Here is a 23,215-nt window from a genome sequence, read left to right as displayed (position 1 = left end):
CATCCCTGAGGCGGGGGGCGGGGGCGCGCGGATAATCCATGTTCTAAGCGAAGATGCTCAGATTTGGAGACAGTCCATCACTGGCAACTACAGACCCCACCTTAGAAAGTGACCTTTGTTCCCTGCCCAGGGACTGGGGGCAGCAGGGGACAGCAGGGGGAAGAAGGAACATCAGGCAGTGCAGCTGCAGGTCCCAGACTCATGGGCTCTTGAGCAAGAAGGGGCCCTGTGAGGGCAGAGAAGCGGTGAGGAGGGGGAGCAGGGGGAGCGGCTGCTGCAGTCACAGCCGCAGCCAGGTTCATTAATCTCCCAAGCAACCCCGGCACCTCCGGGTCCCCACTGGCCAGAAACCAGTCAGGGGGGAGCCATGTGCCACGCTGGTGCCCACGGGGATGGGGCCCCTGGGAGAAAGTGTCAGGAGTGGACAGAGTCAGCTCTCTGCTGAGTCATGGCAGGGCGGGGCAGCACCTCTTTCTGGGAATAATTGGGAATTATTCTCAGGGGGAAATTCCAGTGTCCCCGTAGGGCCACCTAAATGACATGAATGCCACGGGCAAGAGTGTGCCAATTAAACTCCCGGTGTGCCAAGGGCTGTGGCTCCTTCACGCTTGTCTCACATTCACCTGCCAGTGACTCAGGGACAGAGGCCGCGGCAGGGCGGACACATGGTAGGGGGGTCCATGGCCACTGTGAAACATTTCAGAAGAGGGAAGACCCTCAGTCAGCGGTCAGGGGCGCAGGCTTGCATGTGCAAGGATATGTTTTGTCCCTGGCACCTCATGGTCCCTGGCTTAGCTGGGGTAGCCCTGGGGGTCCCAGACACTGCAGGACCCCAGCAGTCCCTTAGCACCAGGCTCAAGCACAGTTGGCTGAGTATGACTGGGAGTGGCCCCCCCAGGAGAAAAAGAGGAAGAGAAGGGGTCCCTGAGAAGGCTCAGAGGTGAGACCCCCTGCCTTGCAAGGGTGAGGTGGTGAGTCCAATCCCAGGTGTTACCACGTGCTCCCATGGGGGATCTCGGACATGCAAGCAGGGGCATGTGCAGACCCCAGGACTGTGGGTGCCACCAGGAAAACATGCAAACTGTCCCTGTCACAACTGCAGAGAGGAGGCAAGGTGGGGGCAAAGAGGAAGGAAGTCCAAGGCAGAGGAGGAGACAGGCTGGGCAGAGACAGGCACAGTGAGAGCAGGACACGGGCTCTGAGAAGCCTGGCCTGGGGCAGCAGGTCTGAGGATGACTGTTCTGTGGGGGGCTGGGGAGGAGGTGGGGGGCTCCCGCTGGCCAGGGCAGCTCAGTGAGGCACCATGTCGTGTCCGAGAAAGGGGATGAGAAAGCCAGGTTCTCCCTGTTATTTCCGGTCAGAGACAAAGCACCTGATGAGCCTGTGGACACTGGGGGTCCCTCCTTGCCCTGGCAGCCCAGAGAGACGGAAAAAAGGACTTGGCTCAAACCAGACTGTGGGGTGTCTACAGTGGGAGCAGCTTCTGCAAAGGGTCAAGGCCCCCCACCTCCCGCTTCCCAGGCTGCGTTTCTCCTCCCAGTCAGAAGCAGGAGGCGAGAGAAGCAAAAGTCACAAAGGTTTAAGTGGGGAGACAAATGCCCAGGGCGAAACCCCACAAAGTTACCGTTGTTCTCCTAGGGGCGGGAAATCCGAGTGGGTGGTTCATGGGAGGGCAGAGCTGGGCAGAGCTCCCCAGCCGTGAGCCTCAGGTCCTGCTCACCTCCCGGGACAAAGCCAAGGTCGCCTGCACACAGCCAAGGTCACCTCTCAGAAACCCTCAACGCACCCACCCCCCTACAGGGCCCTGCATCCGGGAGTGGGACTGCCCGCATGCCTCCCACTCTCAGATGCGTGACCTTTCTTGGTGCCGGCGTCAGCGATTCTAAAAGTCACAGGGTCTTCCTCCCAGGGTTCTATTTGCACGCTCCTCCCTGCTCCAGCAAATGTACCTTTCCATCAGAGTGTATTTGCCAGGGAGGCCCGGAAGCAGGTGTGGTCCCCGGGGCTGCTGGGATGCCGATCTCAGGCCGGCAGCACGTGCGCAAGAGTCTGGGGAGCTGCGCGCGCAGCAGCGCCGGGGAGAACAAAGCGCCTTGGGCTGGGGGAGCAAGAGGTTCCGGAAAGGGGCGAGAGGGCCAGGAGAGAGAACAGAGGCAGTCTGATCTCTGCGAGGGCCGCCTCCCCGTCACCCGCAGTCAGGGGCAGCTGGGGCTGGCTGGAACCCACACAAGAGCTCCAGCCTCTGATCTCTGCCCTCAGCCCCTGCTGGAAACTTTTGAGTCACCCCCGACCCCGCAGTGGAGCCCCCAGCCCCAGCACGAAGGCAGCCGTCGCCCCAGCACTGCTTTGGCTCCGCAATTCACTGCACGGAGGTAGATCTGAGGTTCCCAAACAGTCCCAAACACTCCTTTTCAAAAAATAATACAGACTCCGCGGTGCTTGGAAAGCAAGCTTGTGTGAAGGGACCAGAAAGAGCAGGGACTTGACCCCAGGGGACTCTTTCCCAGCTCAGTCACCATCACTCCACTGCCCGGCGCTGGGCCAGGCCGATCTCCATCTCCCGGGCCCCCCCTTCTGCAGCCGCGGCTGGACCAGCTGTGTCCACCGGGGGAAAAAGGGATCAGGCAATCAAGTTCAATCACAAAATTGGAGAAGAGCTAGGCAGGCCAGATTTATTTTTCCGTGCAGCACCTCCAAGTTTTGGCAGCAAGGGCAGTGATCATTCTCAGTTTGGTAAAGTGTTTTTCAGTCCCACGCCTACCTCAGGGTTAATTCTGTGCTGTTTGCTCCCCACGCTGAGTGCCACAGGGAACGGCCCTCAGCAGCACCCACAGACGAGGCCAATCGTCCTGTGTGGTGAGCACCGCACACAGCTTGGAACCTATCTTCACTGCATGGAGGAGGCTGTGTGTTTTAATGCATGATCCGGGCTGCTTGAGAGCGCCAATACAGCTCCTGCCCAGGACCCCCACACCCCTAGGCTGATGGGGGGATAGGGGCCTCCTGGTCGCTTCTCCCGGTATGGGTGCTCCTGTTGGATGGAGTACTGGGGAAAGAGACTTTGTCTTCAGAGCACGGGGCCCTGGGGAAACAGGTGCGAGTCCTGGCACAGAGTTTAGTGAGTGCAGTGGAAGATCAGAGCAACCAAGAAAGGCCAGGAGGGCAGGGAAGGGCCCTGGGGAAGCATGTAGGGAGGAAGGAAGGAAGGAAGGAAGGAAGGAAGGAAGGAAGGAAGGAAGGGAGGGAGGGAGGGAGGGAGGGAGGGAGGGAGGGAGGGAGGGAGGGAGGAAGGAAGGAAGGAAGGAAGGAAGGAAGGAAGGAAGGAAGGAAGGAAGGAAGGAAGGAAGGGAAGGAGGGAGGGAGGGGAGGGAGAGAGGGAGGGAGGAAGGAGGGAGGAAGGAGAAGGAAGGGAGGAAAGAAGGAAGAAAGAAAGGAAGGAAGGAAGGAAGGAAGGAAGGAGGGAGGAAGGGGGAAAGGAAGGAAAGAAAGAGGGATGGAGGAAAGGAGGAAGAAAGGAAGAAATCAAGGAAGGATGGAGGGAGGGAGGGCAGGCAGACGACCCTACTGGCTCAGCCATGAGACCATCACCACCTCGGTGTCAAGGTGGGAGGCAGGAGGGTCAGTGAGACGGGGAGTGGAGCTGCTCAGCACCCCAGTCTCACACCTCAGCTCCGCCTTTGTCCCTGAGTCCTGCCCCATGCCCTCTGCCCTCTGCCCCACCTGCTCTTCCTCCCCCAGGGTCACCACCCAGAAGTGCTCCTATCAGCAAGCAGATGGCGGCTGAGGCATGTCGCAGGAAATATATTTATCACGGCAAACAGCTGTAGCCCATTTCATTTGCAGATTTCTATTAAAAGTTCTCCAGCGCTCACAAGCAGCTCCGCGGCGGCCGTGTGAGCGGGAGCAAGGCTGCCTTAGCCTCTTCCCAGCCCTAGGCCCGCTGCTGCCTTCTTCTTCCTCCTCCTCCTCTTCCTCCCCTACCCCGCCCCCTTAGCCTTCCTCTTAAGTGCCAGGATTACCGTTAGCAGACTTGCTTTTTCTGCCTGTGTGGCAGACATGGGCAGGGTTGAGGAGGTGGGGCAGGGGGTCTTCCAAAGTGCCCTAGGGCCAGTCACACGCAGCAGGGTTTGGGCCACGCGGTCACCACACACTGCCCATGCATCTGGCTGGAAGCCCCTAAGTGTCTGCTGACCCCGCTCCTTCTCATGGCACTTCCTGCCCTTGCTTTGGGTAGTTCTTTCACTGCCATCTGGGATCCGCTCTGGGCTCTCTCGCTAACTGGCTTTGAACTTGGCCAATCCATGTCCACTGCTGGGCCCTGGCCTTCCTTTTAGAAGGGTGGACTTGAGGCAAGTAAAAGGACACCTGCCTTTCCAGAGCCTTCCAAGGCACCGGGGCACACCTGGCGCCTGCGGCTCTCCTCTGAGACGTGCCCCCCATGCCCGACACCAGGTTCCAGAAGTCCTTCCCGGAGACGGGTCTCTAGGGAAGCAGCTACCTTTACATTTTCATTCAAACAGAATATTCCCAGTGTTATTTTAGGTTTGCAGCAGAGTGAAGGGGAAGTTTCCTTCTATGGGCCCCCTGTCCTTACACATTCATGACCCTCCAAGTGACCCTTCCCTGCCATGAACTCCCCAGGGGTCCGACCCCATCACCCTGAGCTCCTAGTTGACAATCCCAGCAATGTGTACAGCCCATGGATCTGCACAGACGTAGGAGCACGTTTATTCCCATGACCGAGCTCTCCCCAAATGCCCTAGGGCCTGCCAAACCCCTCATCCCTCCTTCTCATCTCTTTTGCTCTCTTCTTTTAGGGGTGGGGTTGGTTTTGGGCTCACATTTGGCAATACTCAGAGGTGACTCCTGGTTTTGCACTCCAGAATTACTCCTAGCAGTGCTCAGGAGACCATAGGGGATGCCAGGAATTAAACCTGGGTTACTGCGTGCAAGGCAAGTGCCTTATCTGCTGGACTTTCTCTCAACCCCTCTGAAGGTAACGTCTCAGGACACAGAGAGACCCCAGATGTTCTGCTCATCCCCAGGGGTCCCCCACCTGATAAGTTACTGGTTTTGTGAGTCAAGGGCCCTAGGCCATTGTTTCTCCACCTCTGTCTGACCATGACCCCTTTGGTCTATTCCTGTGCTCCCCCTGCCCCCATCCTATGGTCGGGATTTTCACCTCTGCCCCTCTCTCCTGCCCCGTGAGGAGTCCAGCTGGGATACTGCTGTCACGCTGCCTGTCTGGACCCAGTGCTAATCTCCGCTCCTAGAAGGCAGAGCCCCTTGTCCCCCACAGTTCCATGCACACCTCCACTGGGGTGTGGCCAGCACCCCTCTGCTCCAGCCCAGTCTCCCTGGCTACAGAGCCACCTCCTGATCAGTGCCCGACCTCAGGAGTGATGGGGAGGGACCTGGGTCGTGCGAAGGCTCCTCTGAGATGAGGCCGGGACAGGGTGAGTGCTCAGGATGGACTCCCTGCTCTGCACAGAGACAGGCTCTCTGGGCGCCAGGCAGGATGCAGCCAGGGACACAGGGAGTGGCCAGCAAAGCTGCCGTGCACACACAGCCTGTGGTGGTGTGGTGATGGGGCCAAGCAATATCCGTCCAGAGCGCCACAACAGCCTTGGCACCTGCTTTAGAGATACGTCCTCCCTGGCCTCCCTCTTGCACATCGGATCGAGGGCCCCGGGCAGGCAGATTTTCCTGAGCCAGTTCAAAGAGGCCTCGAGGTGTTGCAAGCTGCCCTCAAGCAGGAGGGGCGTCGGTGGTACCCAGGAGCTGGCATCCAGTGGCCCCGAGTGCCTCGGTCTTCCCTTGCTCTGAGCACATGAGAGCATACTCTGCGGTCATGATGAACGAACAGGAGGAACCCAGGGCACCTCCACCCCAGAGCATTGGTCCCGCTGCTTGTCCCAACAGGGTTTCAGGACCCCACGGTCAGGACCCGAGGACAGACCAGCTTGCCTGCATGGGCCACGTGGGCACATGGACAATCCCGCATCCAGAGATTGATGTGTGTGTTTTATCTGCAGGGAGACCCTGCACCCTGCCTTGGGGGTCAGACTAACTGTCTCAACAGCTGCTTCACTGAGGGTCTAGGAAAGGAGGGATGGGTGGAGGGTCACATCCCCCGAGGGACACTGGGAAGAGCAGCAGCTGAAGCCCTGGGATTCTTTTCGATGCCACCTGGCTGCTGCGTGGAGGACCCGGGGTGACACAGACACCTCCCAGCCTGGCCCACTTCTCAGTGGGGGACTCCCGCGAGGGAACCCCCAGGAGGGGACACTGCCTCTCAGTGCCCAAGACACCACCCAAACACACACTGCACCAAGATCTCAGCCATGTCCCTTCTGCAGGACACAGGGAGACGGGCACAGTGATCTCAAGGAAACCTCCACGTTGACAAGATCCCTGGCAGTGGCTCCCAGCAGGTCACCATCATTTCGGCAAGTCTGGGGAGTGTCGGGGCTCAGCCGATGGTGTGTGGACATGTGGGGAGTCAGGAACAAGGCTCCGAACCCTGGCCCCCCAGCTCCTGCTTCCCCACTCCTGCCCCTGGCTCAGGTCGCCTTTCCTGGATCTCATTCTAAAGTGCCACCCAGAACTTTCCATTCCTGCTTCTAGTATCAAATTTCAAGTCCACCCATACCAGAGTATTTCAGTTCCTCCTAGAAGGCAGGGCTAGCTCCTTCTTTTCTTATTTTTAGTTTTTGAGGGGTTTTGGTCAGACATGGCGATGCTCAGGATTTACTTCTGGCGGGACTCAGGGGACCATATAGGGTGCCAGGTATTGAACTGGGGTCTTTCCCATGCAAGGCAAGTGCCCTACCTGCTGTACTATCACTCTGCCCCCATGCACCCCATCTGCTGTGCTATCATTCTGCCCCCAAGGTTATCATTGAGACACGGGGGTCCCAGGGCAGCACAACAGCATGGTCCTGTCCTCCACTGTCTGCTGTGTTCTAAATGTCCAGGAGGCCAGGGCTGGCTCTGCTGAAACTTTTCTGGGGGTTTGTGTAGCTGCACTGAGAGCCAGTGTGAGAGCTCAGCCTGGCTCCCAGCAGTTCCTTGATAGACACAGGGAGAACTCAGACCTGGGGAGTCTCTGGTGGGTGGTCATTTCGCTGAGCATTTGACATCGAGCCCAGTAGAAACCAATGCCCTCATTTTAAGCAACGTAGGAATTTCAGGGCTTGTAGCACTGTAGCACCATCATCCCATTGTTCACCGATTTGCTTGAGCGGGCACCAGTAATGTCTCCATTGTGAGATTTGTTGTTACTGTTTTTGGCATATCAAATACGCCACGGGTAGCTTGCCAGGCTCTGCTGTGTGGGCAGGATATTCTCAGTAGCTTGCCGGGCTCTCTGAGAGGGGCGGAGGAATCAAACTCGGGTCAGCTGCATACAAGGCAAATGCCCTACCCACTGTGCTATTGCTCCAGTCCTTCAGGGTTTCTAATACTGAAAATTCCATCTGGGGGAGTCTTGCTAGTCCAGACACATGAGGTCAGGGTTCATAGACGTGGTAGGGACTCTGTTCCTGCCCATCTCTGAGCACTGCCTTCCTCCTAGTCCACTGGATGGGTGAGGGAAAGAGGAATCAAAGTTTCCCTGGGCTCCGTCCCCCTTGCACCCATCACGCCTCAGAGAGACAGTCCCAATGAAGGCTCAAGGCCTTGCCCTGGCTTGTGGGTATAATTGGCCAGTCCTGCACCCCAAAAGGAGGGCATTTCTCAGACTGAATGCAGGGATAGGGTGGGTGCTGAGTTGGCGAAAACCACAGCTGTCCAATGCGGGGTACTTAGCTTGCCCTCAGAGAATGCTCAGCAAATTACTTTCTTAAATACTGATTTTAATTTCTGGTGCTAAACGGGAGTGATTAAAAAAACACGTATACATTAATCCCAGGATGAAGCAGCCCCAGAGGACATGGCAAGCTCAGTGCCACTTGTCTTCACTAACAGACAGACGCCTCCCATCCCAGCCAGGCACACTTCCCCTGAGGACAAATTGGAGACACGTGCGAAGTAGGATTGCTCATCTTAGCTCGACGTGGGGGCCAGCTAGAGCGCAGCGGAATCGGGAGCAGCAGGCACAGCCCAGAGAGTTCCTTAAAAATATAGGACACACATCACAAGTGATGTTCCTGAAAGTTTCTTGATCATTTTCCTCCCTCCTTCCTAGGAAATTATGATATGTGTTGAAACAAAAACCCCAAGACCTGGGGCTGGAGAGATGGAGAGATTATCCGGTGGGTAATATGCTTTGCCTTGCACTCAGCTGACCCCAGGTCAATCCCTGGCAACCCTTATGGTCCCCAGAGTGCCAACAGGAGTGACCTCTGAGCACAAAGCCAGGAGTAAGTTCTGAGCACTGCTGCATGTGGTCTGCAAACAAAAGTAACCGACTTAACAAAAGTCTCCAAGACACATAAGTATTTATATGTGACAAGCCCAGATGTGTGTGCACATACACAGTTGCATGAACGGCTGAAAGACACAGAGAAATCACCAGCGTTCACCAGTGAAGAGTAGAAAGGTCCCTTTTATTTTACTTTCCCCTCCTTCATACATTTCGGTTTCTTAAATTTTGCCCACGTATAGTATGAGTTCATGATTCGACAAAAACCAACCTGTTGTCTATCTCTACATGCCTCACTGCCCGTGCAGGAGAAAGTCCACGCCATTGAATGGACGGTGCTGAATATCTATGGACAGGACAGGCATTCTCTGAGAGACAGACCCCAGAATCCACACAGAGGGGGCTGCATAGCAGGTCTGTGTAGGGCACCGGGGGTCTGTGGAATTCCAGCACTCTGCTCGCTTCCACGAGCTGATCTCCTGGTCCCAGCCTTGGGAAGATCTAACACCTTCTTTATTTATTATGGATCTAAGATGAGAGTGAGTGAGAGAGAGAGACAGAGAGAGAGACAGAGAGAGACAGAGAGAGACAGAGAGAGAGACAGAGAGAGAGAGAATGAGAATCATAATCCTCCCCCCCCCCACCAAAGAACTGCAATAAAGGAGCATATGTATCAACTTAAAAAAAAAAATTCCTTGGCAACAAAAGCTTTTTAATTGAACACAGTCTCTTCAGCCAACTTATGTAAATTCGATCCCAATTTTGGGCATCTATTTTGAGCACAGAGTGAAGCGGTACGTATCTTGCCCTAAAATTGTGCTCGGCAGAAAGGGTGGCACCAGATGGGTGCCATGCTATGGGAGCCCGTCACCCGCTAACCGTGATGGGGAATCACAGGTCACACTTGCCTTCCCGCTGCCGGAGGCGCTCAGGCAGCGACGGGGAAGCGATTGGCATCCGGGTCTGAGTGGCAGCCACAGGTGTCCTGGAAATGCTGGGGAGTGGGGGGGGTGCAGAGATAAGGAAACCAGTCACGGGGAACAGCGCTCCCTTCTCCCCAAAAGGAGCCCAGGTCTCGGTGTGGGAGGGATGGGGCTCCACTGTGGAAGCATCATCAGCTGAGAATGGACGGGGAGTACAGAGGGGACATGGCTGACTGGACTTCGCCACGGGGAAGTGACATCTGGGTGGGGCAGACCATGTGTATTACACAGTTAGAGATCCAGGAGAATGGGGCCCCTGAGCAGGCTCCTCAGGGCACTTCTGAGCACAGACAACCCCATTCCAGGTCCAGCAGTGTGGGGTGGGGGGCATTTAATCCTGTGGCCACGCATCTGCGGGTGGTCGGTAGCAGGTGGGATGTAGGTGGGGGGACCACAGGCTGCCTGGCTTTGGTCTGGAGGCAACTTCCCCTCCATCTGCTGGGAAGGCCTCCATCTCATACACACACACACACACACACACACACACACACACAATCCCAGTTAGGGCCAATGCAGGGGAAATGAAACAGGCACATTTATTTCCCTCTCAAAGACATGCCTGTTCCCTAGGCTGAAGTCAGAGCCCAGTTCAGTCTTGGTGTTTCTTATTTCTCTCTCCTTGCGCAGGTTGTGATCAGAACTCCTGGCTGTGGTCCCTGCTGGGGGGCTAAGCCTGGTGTTCTCAGGATAGGATGAGAAAGACAGTGAGACAGTAGCCTGCTGTAACAGCAGGAGCTCTCGGGGAACAGGACTCGGAGCAGTAAAAGCTGTTATCAAATAACAACTTTCGGGGGTGGGGAGAAGTAGGTGAAGCAGAAGTGTCTCCAAAGTTAGTGAGAACAAGGTAGGATGAGGCATCAGAAAAGGGGACTTGCTCAGACCACACTAAGTAAGAGAGCAGTTTAGGGCACCCTGGCATTAGGCTGCAGGAGCACATCTAAAGGAGCCTCACTGACACTCAGCCCTCCAGGGGTATGGGTCATGCAGCATCCTGGCCAGAGGTTGTGGAAATACTTCAACACAATGCAATGTGCCAACTTAGTGGAGGGAGGGATGAATGGATCAGTGAGTGGATGGGTGGATGAATGGGTGGATGGATGGATATATGAATAGCTAGAGAGATATTCAAATGGATAGAGAGGGAGGTATAATAGATGGATCAGTGAGTGGATGAGTAGGTATATGGATGGATAGATGAACAGAAGGATGGATGTATGGATGGATATTTACATGGATAGGTGAATGGATCAGTGAGTGGATGAGTGGGTGGATGGATGGATAGATGGATGGACAGAAGGATGGATGGCTGGATGGGTGGATGGATGGATGGATGGATGGATGGATCTTTAAACGGATGGTTTAGGGAGTGGGTAAGTAGATGGATAGATCTATAAATCAGTGAGCAGGTGGATGGATGAATGGGTGAATGAGGTAGACATATATTAAGTATTAATACATTATAAAGTATTATTCATGCATATTGTGCTTTATTTATTGATACTGTACTTATTCTTTATCAAGCACCATGTGTATTCAAGTCTCCCTTCATGAGGAATCTACATTCTTTCCTCAGACACACAGCTGCCTTCAGGGTGAGGAGATTTGCAGGAAAAAAGGACCAGCACATTTTCATTTTTCCCCATTAAGGACATTAATCAGTGCTATCCTTTCATGGAGGAGTAACTGATGGAAAGCACTCTCTTTGCTCCAGCACAGAGTCGTACACTGCCCAGTGGTGACCCAGCAAGTCTTGTCCACATTCACGCCTACAGACATGTTTTCCCATTATGAGGACTTGGAACATCTGCTCTCACCAACCTTCACGCATGCCACCCAGCCTGAGCAGTGGCAAACACCAGACAGCACTGCTATCCCCAAAGCACATGCCCACTTTGGCGAGGGACAGAGCACAGGAGGCCTCCAGTGCCCAGATTGTCCCGGGGGACCAAGGTGTGAGAAGAGAAAGGACACAGTGCTTCTATCAGAGGGGACTGCTGCCAGAGAAGATTACCCAGTCTTCTCTCTGTCAAGTGTCGGTGCAGTGTTGAGTGACAGGCTCAGAGATCCCTTACCAGGGACACAGATTCCAGAGGGCCCCTCATCTGAGTTTCTGTTGACCTGGGTGGAAAGTACTTGGGTTTTATGAGAAACGTTTCTATCTAAATAACTCACTTGACCCATGGCAGTTATTCTACTTCCCTCCCTCCTTCTCTCCCTTCTTTCCTTTATCTTCCTTCCCTCCCCATTTCCTTCCTTACCCTCCTTCCCTCTCTTCGTTCTATTCCTCTTTCACTTTTTACTTCCTATTCTACTTCCTTCATTCCCTTCCTCCTTTCTTCTCTTCCTTCCCACCCTCCTTCCCACCTTACCACCTTCCTTTCTTTTCTCCCTCCTCCCTCCTTCCCTCCCTCCCTCCCTCCCTCCCTCCCTCCCTCCCTTCCTTCCTTCCTTCCTTCCTTCCTTCCTTCCTTCCTTCCTTCCTTCCTTCCTTCCTTCCTTCCTTCCTTCCTCTTTATTATAAATATTCAGTCACCTACATTCTAGGAACAGTATTTATTTTGGGGGAAAATTAATAAGGCATGCTTACCATGAAGGAATTTATAGTCAATTGAAGGGAACAATCACTAAATTCTAAGGAACACTAAATGGATATGTAATTACATGCACAAGGGGAACAGAAAAGAAATATCTTTATCAGTGTATCAGCTACAAAAGTATTAAAAATGTTCAAAGATGACTTTTAGCTTCTTCAATGGTATATAAGTGGGGGGGGCTCATACAGGAACTCTGCATGTGAGGTATCACTGGAGGAGCCATCTGTGGCACTTCCTGCTTTCTGAGATGTTTTAAGGAAAGACCGAGAAGATGCCCATGAGGCATTTAGACTGTCAGGCTCATAAAAATTTCAAAAATAGTAGTTAGTGGTGGTGGTCATTGAGCAATAGCCTCTTATCTCACACCCAGTTCAGGAAACCTCTAAGAATATCTAGTATGGGCGAGACACTATCTTAAGCTCTAAAGAAGCATATGGTGTAGTAAGATATATTGATCTGCAAATAATTCATGGGTGAAACTTGCAAAAAGAGGAAAATGGAAAAGGTAGAGTAGTCTAGGAAAAAGATGCGCTTAAAATGACTGAAGCAATCTGGAAAGGGCTTTCAGGAATGAATAGGTGTCTTTGCTATGCATGAGGAGTGAGAGAGAAGGCAGGGCAGGTGAAGGGAGGAACTGGCTTGGCAGCTCTGAGAAATTTCTAACTGCCGAGAAGTACAGAGGCTGGGGATGAAAAGCCTGTTCACCGACGGATTAAGTTTTGAAACAAATTCCCTGCGGTAAGGGGCTCTCAAGAGCTGTCCAATGGTAGATCGATTATTATTGCTTCCTAAAAGGAATGTGGAATGTCCCTCTAGCTCTCTGGGTACCTCAAAGCATGCATGTGAGTGCACACGTGTGCACGTATGTACACACATACACACTCACAAGTGTGTACACCTCAGGGGTGCCCCTGAAGGTGCTGTATGTCTGTCCTGCATCTTGCAGAGGCCCCAGGCTAAGAGTTCCATAGCTGTAGGGGCACACACAGTGTCCTGGTTCCCACTGTGAGCAGCCCTGGACTGTCTGCTCCATGTGTGACCCCCACTACTGGACAACTATCTCTGTCGTCTCTTCCGAACACAGGACAGTTTTACCCGCTGGGCCAGTCTGGAGACCCACTCTAACCCGATCACCTCTCCAGGAAAATGGGACTCAGATGCCTGACCACATATCATTTCCATTTGTTTGGTTTTTTTAAGGGGGAGGGTAGACCCAGCCGGTGCTCATGGCATACTCCTGGCTCTGTGCTCCGGGGAACACAGATGATGTCTGGGATCGAATTTGGGTTGGCCACATGCAAGATGAGCTCACCAAGCGGTTATGTACCAGTGGGCAAATATGTGGCTCAAACTGACAGTAACTGCCACGGGTGACCAGAGACTTCTCACTCCCAGGGGACACTCAGGACAGGGGTCAGCTTAAGAGACCTCCCCGTTTTATCCCACCACCTTGGGGTGTGGGAAGTGAGTGACTGGTGGTCCTTCCTGTTTCCCAGGTGTCTGAGAATTCAGAGTCTGAGAATCAGGAGGGGTGGGACAAAATGGGTCCCCACCTCACGACTCTATTGCTAGCATCCAGCCCAAGCCCTGGAAAATAGTAGCAAGCCAGACTTCACAGGGTGACTGAACAGGGCAGCCCTGCAGAGACAAAAGTCCATACCCACCCCTATTTCCAGGGCCCACTGGCCTGGGACAGCACGAGTGTTGCACCTGCGAGGACCGTTGTTGAGGAGGGCGGTGAGGCCAGTGAGGCAGGATGGAGTGTGGTGGCAGGGACAGGGGTCTCTCTCTGGGTGAGCCTAGGGCCCCTGAGCTGCAGAGAGCACCGTCCTTATTACTCTCCAAGTGCTCTGGAGATCTGGGTCCATTCGACAGGGAAACCGGTTTGCCTGGCAGCAGCCAAAGCCTGTGAGTCTCGAAGTTCCCCGCAGGGGGACGGCATCTGAGTTTCTCGCACTCCTTTCCTTGAAAGCGCCACCCTCTCTGCGCCGAGCCCAGAGCCCCTGGGGGGGCAGGTCACCCTAGACAGTCGGTGCAAACACAGCTGTGAGCCCCAGCAGAGAGCCGTCTCTTAGTAGCGGGGCCTGACGGCAGTGAGCCAGCCCTCCCGAGAGTCCCTTCCTGGGGGATGAGGCCATCGTGGGCCTGGGAGGGGGGGGTGAAGGGGGGGAGGACGAGCTGGGCCGGGCAGCAACCAGGGAGAGAAGGTGGCTCAGCTCCTGCACCTGCTTCTCTCCCGAGAGACCACAGCCGCTCCTGAGCTGAACACGAAACAGACTTGGCACGAGCGTCTCGTGGGGAACAGAGGAGACCCACTAGCAGCTTTAGAGAACCCCAGACTCCGGAGAAGGCAGGGGTGTGATCCGAGAGAGGACACCCAAGGTCAATTGGGGCTCTGGGAGATGTTAGCTGTCTTATCACACCTTCCCTTTCCTCCTCCCTTCCTTTCTCTCCCCCTCCCCCCTTTCTAGTTCCTTTTTCTTTTGCTCATTCATTTTCTGGTTTGAGGGACACACTCAGCACTGCTCTGGGGTTACTGCTGGTTCTGGCCTTGGGAGCTGCTCCCACACAGTGCTCAAGGACCATGTGGTCCTGGAGATCAAATCCCGGCCCCTGTATACAAAACCTGTGCTTGACCCATTGAGCCCTACCCCTGGCCTGACACTTTTTCTTTCTTCTTCCAGTGCCCGGGTGTTGCACCACACAGGTGGCCACCCGAGAGCTTTCCCCACCTCCCACCCGCTCGCACTCCACACCAGCCTCACCTCTGCTGTTCTGATGGTCCTCCCGGGAAAAGACCACCTGGGCTTTTATTGTCCTTGCCATTGTCCCTCTGAGGGTGGATGCTGGCTGGGGTCTTGTTTAGGCACATCCTATGCCCTGGACAGTGGCCTTTCTATTACAACAGCTTTGAGTGCCCTGTTCTTACAAATCCAATTTCTCTGCCACCTTCCAGATAATACCATTCACCACGTGGCCAAACCCAGTGTGAACCCTGGGGCTTGGCTTAAAGACTACCCAGCCTGAGATCAGCAGTACAGTGGGCAGGGCATTTGCCTTGAACGCAACCAACCTGGGCTTGATTCCCGGCACCCATACAGTCCCCTGAGCCCACCAGGAGTGATCCTGAGAGCAGAGCAGGACTCAGCCCCGACCCTGCTGGGTATGAGCCCAAACAAAAACCAAAAAAGTCAACACAAAAAGACTTCTGGCCTCATCCCAAACCAGTTTCCCATGATCAGGGGCAGCAGCCAGAGACAGCACAGGAGACCATGGGGCATCGTGCCCTGGAGGGTAAGGGGCCCCAGGCACGCCAGGTTCTCTGCTCTTCGGGCCTCTTCCAGGAAAGGGCAGGAGTTTCTTGGGAGAGAGAACCCCTCTCCCCCGCTGAGGGGCTCCCCTTCACTGGGGAGCCAGCAGAGATCCTGTCCCAGTGCACCTTGGGGACATCCTGGGGAAGCCCTGAAGTGAAGACACCTTTGTTCGGACTGGCCAGGTGACCTCAGGGTTCCTCACCCCACCCTGCTAGGGGAAAGGGCCATTCAGAGTCTTGAAGGCCAGTGTGCAACGTGATGGATGACAGCAGAGTCCACTGGCTAAGATACAGCGGGGTCCTTCCAGAAGTCTCTTTCAGTTCCCTCCACAGAGCTGCCAGGCTGGGCAGCAGACTCAGAAGGAGGATTCCTGGGTGCCTGTGACCTGATGAACAGCCTCCCTCCTGCTCTACTCCTTCTCTCCCCATTCCCCCTCCCCCACCCCTTTCACTCCTAATCCCCCACATCCTCAGGGCCTTCTCTCCCAGAAGTCAGCAAAAGGGGGTGATGCTGGCAGAACGCTTGCGGCTGAATCCCACAGCCTCCAGTCTGGGGAAGTGATTTATAATCCCCCAACACACTTCCTCTCACTCTCGGTTCCGGCTTCCTGCACCCCAAATCGCTCTGCCTATTAGCATCTCATGGATGACATTCAAAACAGGTGCAGCCGCCTGGAGACCAGCTGCCAGGGCCCGAGGAGCGCCAAGCCGAGACCCCTGGGTTTACAGTCCAAACCAAACCGTCGGTGGGGCGAGCTGCGGGGAAGGCAGGATCCTCATCAACGGGGAATTACCTCTTAAGGTCAGGCCCCGTGCTCGCCATCACCCCAAGCGCAGGCAGGCAGCTTTCAAAATGGACTCTGCTTCCGAAACGGATTTGATACATCCAGCTAAGAAGCTTCTGTGCTGCAAAAGGAACAATGGCTAGAACAGGAGCCCTCTATAGACTGCGAGAAAATATTTGTCCTTCACGCACTGGATTAAGGGTGGATATCCAAGACGTATAAAACACTGTTAGAATTTTACAAGGAAAACTAATCCCATCAAAAATTGGGGGGGGGGGGAGATGAACAGAAACTTCCTCAAGGGAGATGTACAGATGGACAAAAGGGATATGAAGAAAGGCTCTTTATCACGCATCTTCAGGAAAATGCAAATCCAAACAACACTGAGATATCACCTCACGCTAGTAAAATTAACACACAGCACAAAGAATAGAACCAACCAGCGTTGGCGCTTGGGTAGGAAAAGGGACCCTCATTCACTGCTGATGGAAATTTCCACAGGTCAAGCCTTTTTGGGAAACAATATGGACACTTCTCAGAAAATTAGAAATGAATCTTCTCTATGACCCAGACATGCCACTTCTTGGTCTCCACCTCCCAGGCCCAAATACCTCTATTCAGAAAAGATATTTGCACTCCTTTGTTTACTACAACCCTGTTCACAATAGCCAGAACCTGGAAGCTACCCAAGAGTCCAAGAGATTACTCGATAAAGAAACTGTGGTGTGTATACAGGGTGGGATACTACATGGTATAAGAAAAGATGGAAAAGATGGAATGATGAAATGGGCTGCTACATCAGTGGACCTGGAGACTAGCATGCTGAATGAAGAGATACAGGATGCTCTCTCTTATATGCGGGGCATCAAGAAACAGAGTAGCACTGTAGCACTGTTGTCCTGTTGTTCATTGATTTGCTCAAGCAGGCACCAGTAATGTCTCCATTGTGAGACTTGTTGTCACTGGTTTTGACATATCGAATACGCCACGGATAGCTTGCAAGGCTCTGCCGTGAGGGCGGGATACTCTCGGTAGCTTGCCAGGCTCTCTGAGGGGGATGAAGGAATCAAACCCAGGTCGACCGCATGCAAGGCAAATGCCCTAAGGGAATGATATGCCTAAAGAAGCGGAGAATTTGTCTTCAGTGAGAAACTTTTCATGGCAAGGGGTAGAGGGTAGAATAGGACAGGAATGGGGGAGGAGGTCGAAGTATGTCAGTGTTGGAGGGAAATGGTCACTCTGGTAAAGGGTGTGCCGTTAAATTGTTTTATGCATGAAACTCTACCATTAATAGTACTGTAAATCATAATTTACAGAACAAATTTAAGGGTCCTAAGAGAGAATGTAGGGGTTAAGCCACTTCCCTTGCACACAGCTCACGGAGGCTAGGTCCCTGGCATCATATAAGGTCCTCTGAGCTCTACCAGGAGTGATCCCGGAGCATAGAGCCAGGAGAAAGTGCTGAGTAAAACATCCCCCACCACCACCACCAGCTGCAAATAAAATTGAAAAAAAAAATGGATTTGAAAGAATAATGGCCAAGTCATAATCTTTTTCAGGTGAATGGTGTGGCATGGCTCAGCAATGCCAAAGGGCTGGCTGTGTCTTTTATGGCCTGGAGCAGGGGTGAGGGTAGGACAAAACATTGCCTCTAGATTACAGGAACAAAAAGTGTCAAGTAGAGAAATGGAGCAGGGAAGCAGTCAGAGGAGCCTGGGAGTGTGACGGGGGAAGAGCCAAGGGCCTTGGGCTTGGAAGAAGTGTAGAGACCAAGAATCTGTACCTGCCCAACCCTCTGAGCCCCAAAAGAGTGAAGGCTGGCCCCCACCACAACCATACAACCTCCAGGTGTGTCTGTCAGGGAGTCGGGGGTGCTGGGGGGGCGGGGAGGAACCTGGGGACATTGGTGGAGAGACTAGGGGTGGGAACAGTGTGCCTGAAACCTTATTGTCTACAGCTCTGCACATCACGGGGTCTAATAGAGACCCAACCCCCAACAGAACCACACTGAAAGCTCTGGTCTGCTCAGCCTGCTGGGCAGCGAAGCTCAGGCATCTGCCTCCATCCCAGCGCCCGCCTATCGCACCTGCTCGAGTGAGACCAGCTGACAGAGTCAGGCCCTCAAGTGACAGACTAGCCCAAGGGGACAGATCTCAGCATGCAGCTGGGGCGGGGAGGCTCTGCCTGCTGGGGCAGCAGCAGATCTGCTGGTCCTGCCTCCCTGGGTTATTTCGGGCCACCAGCTCACGCACCTCAGCAGAGCCCCACCATCAGGCAGGGGCTGGCGCCGAGTGCGCTTGCTTGGCTGCAGGGAAATTTCGTTTGGTTTCAGTACCTTGGGGAGGTATCCGGGTCTCCTCCAGGGAGTGTAGGAGTCAGTTGCGTGAGGCCAGTGCCCAGGCTCCGTGGTGGTGCGTGTCCCCTTCAGAGGTACCGAAGGGATGGATGGGAGCCGTAGTACAGCAGGAAGGCTTTTGCCTTGCACGTGTGTGGCCCACCTGGGTTCCATTCCAGGCATCCCATATGATTCCCCGAGTACCACCAGGAGTAATTCCTGAGTGCAGAGTCAGGAGTAACCCCTGAGCACTGCCAGGTGTGGCCCAAAAATAAACTGAAAAGAAAAAAACTGATTGAAATATGTCTTCCTGGGGACCCACTTTCCTCCCTGCGGCTGTGGGGCTTCCCCACCCTCTGCCTTCCAGGCAAACAAGGCTGGGCCGCACCCCTCCCCACCCCACTCACAAGTCAGCCTCTGTCTCTCCCCTTGTGACCCATCCCTGACACCCTTCCAAATGGGGGGGGGCTGGGGTGAGGGAGGGCTGACTGCAGCCTGGGGTGGGGGGTGGCAAATAAAAAGAGCGGATCCCAGCAGCAATTAGAGGCCATGGCGGGGTGGTTTAAGAACAATGGGCACAGCTAAGCAATGTAGAAGTGAAAATGCAGAGAGAGAGAGAGAGAAAGAGAGGCCAAAGGGCTGAGCTTATGCTTTGTATGCAGGGGCTCCTCTCCCCCCCAGCACGACCAGGTATGATTCCAAAACCAAAAAAGGAAAGGAAAGGGAAATAGAGCGTTTTCTCATTAAGTGCGTACATGTGATGCTCTGTGCTAAGCCGTTGGCTCTAACACTCCTCCTGCTCACTGAGACGAAGCGTTGTTCTTGTGCCCACTAGGGAGATGAGTCCCAGAGAAATTCATTCACCTGCCCAAAGACACACAGCGGCCATATGGAACTGGGTGAGACCCCAGGTCTGGTGGTGTCTGAGATCAATCCATGCCCTTCCCAGATCCCCAAGGCCCAGACCTCCCTGTCCTGCACCTTTGCTAGCCCGACCCTCATCCTCCCCTGGCTCTGCATTCAAATAACCCTGGTGTGTAATCTGGACCTGCTGCCTGACCTCTACCTTAGCGGGGGTCAACGCTGTCCTATCCCTGTCTCAAAACACCCTCATCCCAAGTCCCTGCTCTAAGTTGAGATAGGCGTGTCAAAATGGGCTCCCTTTGCCTTTCTTGCATTGTACCCAGCCACTCCAGGATGAGTGGGGAGGATGTCAAGGGCAAACCCCAATGCTCAGACTCCACGCCAGCACTGACCCCCAATGCTCAGACGTCACCCCAGCACCCACCCCAATGCTGACTTCACCCCAGCACCCACCCCCCATGCTTAGACTCTACTCTCGCACTGACACCCCAATGATCAGGCTCCATCACAGGATTCAACCCTCAATGCTGAGACTTCACTCCTGTACTGACCCCCACATTTTCTCTGATAAGGTCTGCACTCTGAAAGGTATGTTTGTCACAATACTAAAAGCAAACATCACGGGGGTTGGGGGGGGTGAGAACCATCAGCCTTGGAATTAACCCAGCCTGTATTATCCATGTGACTCGAGGCATGGCCCACATCCTCCCTTTGAGCTGAACCCTTAAGAGGGAGGCCAAAGGGAAGGTGTCCTTGAAAACTTCAGGTTTGGTGACTCCAGAGGGTCTGACAGTCTCAGGCATGGAAGTCTCCTGCTCTTGGACCATCTGGCTTCCATCTTGGAGGGTACATGTGGCTGGGGTTGGGGGTGCCGCTGTGCCATGCACAGCTCTTTCTCATCACCCCTTCTAAGCAGCAGCCTCTGGTCCTTGCCCTTTGCCTTCCTGAAGGGACTGGGGTACACATGTGTTGATCTCCCTTTCTTCCCTCCTCTAAGCAACTTCCCGTGGGCCACCTGCGCTCCGCCCCTCCACCTTGTCAAAGAGGAAAGCAGCAACCATGTAATTATGACATCCTGGGGGTAATTTTAACTATAAGTCATTATTCTAAAACAACCGATGCAATCCCCATTTGCCAGCACAAAGAGATGATTCTCACTAGCCTGAACTCACTGTCAAACATGCCAGGAGAAATAAAAAGGTGCTAATGCAATATAGCCCAGAAATAGAAAATAAGATCAGAGGCGTCACTTGAGATGGTGGGGTGGGCTGCAGGCAGGGGTGGGGGTGGGGAGGGAGTGGGGGAACAGCGCGGGGGTTTCGCTACCAGCAGAATTGTCAGACAAAAAGCCTCCGGGGTCATTAAGACCGCAACCTTCATTAAGCCAAGTGGATAAAAATTAAAGGGTGTTGGGTGAGGATTTAATCTTTCCTGGAGGTTTCTTGCCTCTGAAGGGCACGCGGAGCCGGCGAGGAGGCCAAGGCATCTGAAGACCCTGCAGTGTGGAAACCAAGATATTGGAGCTCTCCTTCTCTGTCATCTTCTTCAGGAACCTGGGGGGAACGGCTGCTTGCCGAGAGGGCCTCTTCAACTCAGAGCTGCTGCGAAATCAACTCCTTGAAGTGACTCCCCAGGCCAGGTGCCTGGATGCTACCCACCCCTCCAGTCTGAGCCAATCAGAGCTCAGCAGGGCATGGGGGGCGGGGTGGGACCTGGTCTGGCACAGACGCCATTGGAGAGGAGTTGCAGGCATCCTGGCTGGGCAGCCGAGGCAGCACCATAGGATGTGGGAGCAGCCCTGGTTTCAACTGGCAAGTGGCCTCTTGGGCGGCTTGTCCCCCACCGCGTTCGCGGGTCCTGCCCCATCTTCTCTGTCCCTCTAAGCAGCTCATTCTGGGGGATGCAATCCTGTCCGCTGGCTGTCACCAGAAATCTAATAGATGAATTCCCTCAATGTCGCTCCGTGATTAGAGTTTAAAGGTGTTAAACAGCCCTCCAGGAACATTTATCGGTCTCGAAAAACATTTATCTCCATTTTCTTGTGATAAAACATGCATAAGACAGAACTTTCTGTAGCAACACCGGGAGTGATCCCTGAGCTCAGAGCCAGAAAGGAGGAAAGTCCTGAGTACTGCTGGGTGTGACCCAAAAACAAAAACATAAAAAGAGAAGTCACCCATGGTGGTGTTGAAGGGGTCCTGGGGTACCTTCTTCTAAACCCCACCCTCGGGGCTGGAGCAATAGCACAGCGGGTAGGGCGTTTGCCTTGAACGAAGCCTACCTGGGTTGGATTCCCAGCATCCCATATGGTCCCCTGAGCACTGCCAGGAGTAAGTAGTTCCTGAATGCAGAGCCAGGAGTAACCCCTGTGCATTGCCGGGTGTGAACCAAAGAGCAAAAATAAATAAATAAATAAATAAACCCCACCCTCAAGCTGCAGGTGTAAGGCTGTGGCACTCAATGACTAGCCATGCTGAGGACACCAGCCACCCCTACAGAGCTTGGAAGACAGGGCTGCACCTGGCAATGTTTGGCGGGGCGGGGGTGGGGGGAGGGAGGGTCACATGGTACTAGGGATTGAAGTCAGAGTCTCACACACATGATCTCTATCCTTTTGATCTATTTCCCTGATGCCATGTAAACATTTTTAATTTCGGGCCACACCTGGGAGTATTCAGGACTTACTCATGGCTCTGTGCTCCAGGATCAGTCCCCACAGGGATCAGGGGACCATACGGGGTGTCAGAGATCAAGGTATGGCCACGGGTTGGCCATGTGCAAGCCAAGTGTCCTACCCACTCTACTACCTCTCCGGCAATGCCCCCTGTGTTAACTATTTTTCCTCTCCAGGCCCCCACATGTTAACAATTTTTAAGTGCACCATTAAGGGGCATATACCCATGCTGAACTTCCGTCATCATTCTCCCCTCAAGAATTCTTTACATTTTTCAAAACCCAGAGGGGATACCCACCTGCCACTTGCTCTCCTCATGGACCTGATGATGCTGGGTGCCTCTCCTAAGTGGAACCACACGTTGTGTCTCTTATCACTGGCTGATCACACTTAGCGGAATGTCTTCCAGGTTCACCTGTGGTGTGGCAGGCATTTGAACTTCCTGTTTCAGGTGGAAATGGAGAGATTTCGTGGTCTGTAAGTTGAAGCGAGAAAGGGCTGAGCCCTGTGCTTGGAAGTCTATGCTTTAAGCCAGGGGAGGCAGGCTCGGTGTTGGTCCTGGGGGAAGGGCCAGGAATTTTGTTTATGTTTGAAAGCAGGAGGTTGAGAATCGGGATGCTGGGGTCCCATCTTGACTTTGCAGATGCTGGGTGCTGGCATTATACTTTGCTCAGCTGGAGATGCCAATGCCCAGGAGGCCTCGTGGTCATGCAGGGGAGGTGAGCAGGGCTTCAAACACACCTCCAGCCAGAGGGGAATTGGTTTTCGGGATCCATAGTTCTGGGCTGTTTGTGACTTCTGCTCTAGAATATTTGTAGTGTACATTAAAATGACACTATGTATGTATATATGTGTGTGTGTGTGTACATGTTATATAGTAGTAGGAGACTAATACCCAAGGCCAGGGAAAACAGGGGCTAGGAGGATTGGTATGTGGTTGGAATCTACTACAAGTGTGTGTGAAGCGGAGGGTAGGAAAGATAGAAAAGGGACAGTAACAGTATGACAATAATAGTTGGAAATGATAATGCTGGACAAGAACTGAGTGTTAAAAGTAGGCAAAAAGATACATGTGATAACCTTTCAGTATCTGTACTGCAAACCACAATGCCCAAAACGAGAGAAGAGAGAGAGAAGAAAAGTGCCTGCCATCGAGGCAGGCTGGGGGGTGAGGCGGGGGGTGACGGGAAGGAACCTGGGGACACTGGTGTACACTGGTGGAGGGATGGGTGTTGGAATACTGTAAGACCGAAACCTAAACATGAACAGCTTTGTAAGGGGCTATTTCACAGTGATTCAATA

This window comes from Sorex araneus, chromosome 3 (assembly GCF_027595985.1).
Source record: "Sorex araneus isolate mSorAra2 chromosome 3, mSorAra2.pri, whole genome shotgun sequence".
NCBI classification, from domain to species: Eukaryota; Metazoa; Chordata; class Mammalia; order Eulipotyphla; family Soricidae; genus Sorex; species Sorex araneus.
Note: the sequence above shows the minus strand (reverse complement) of the source record.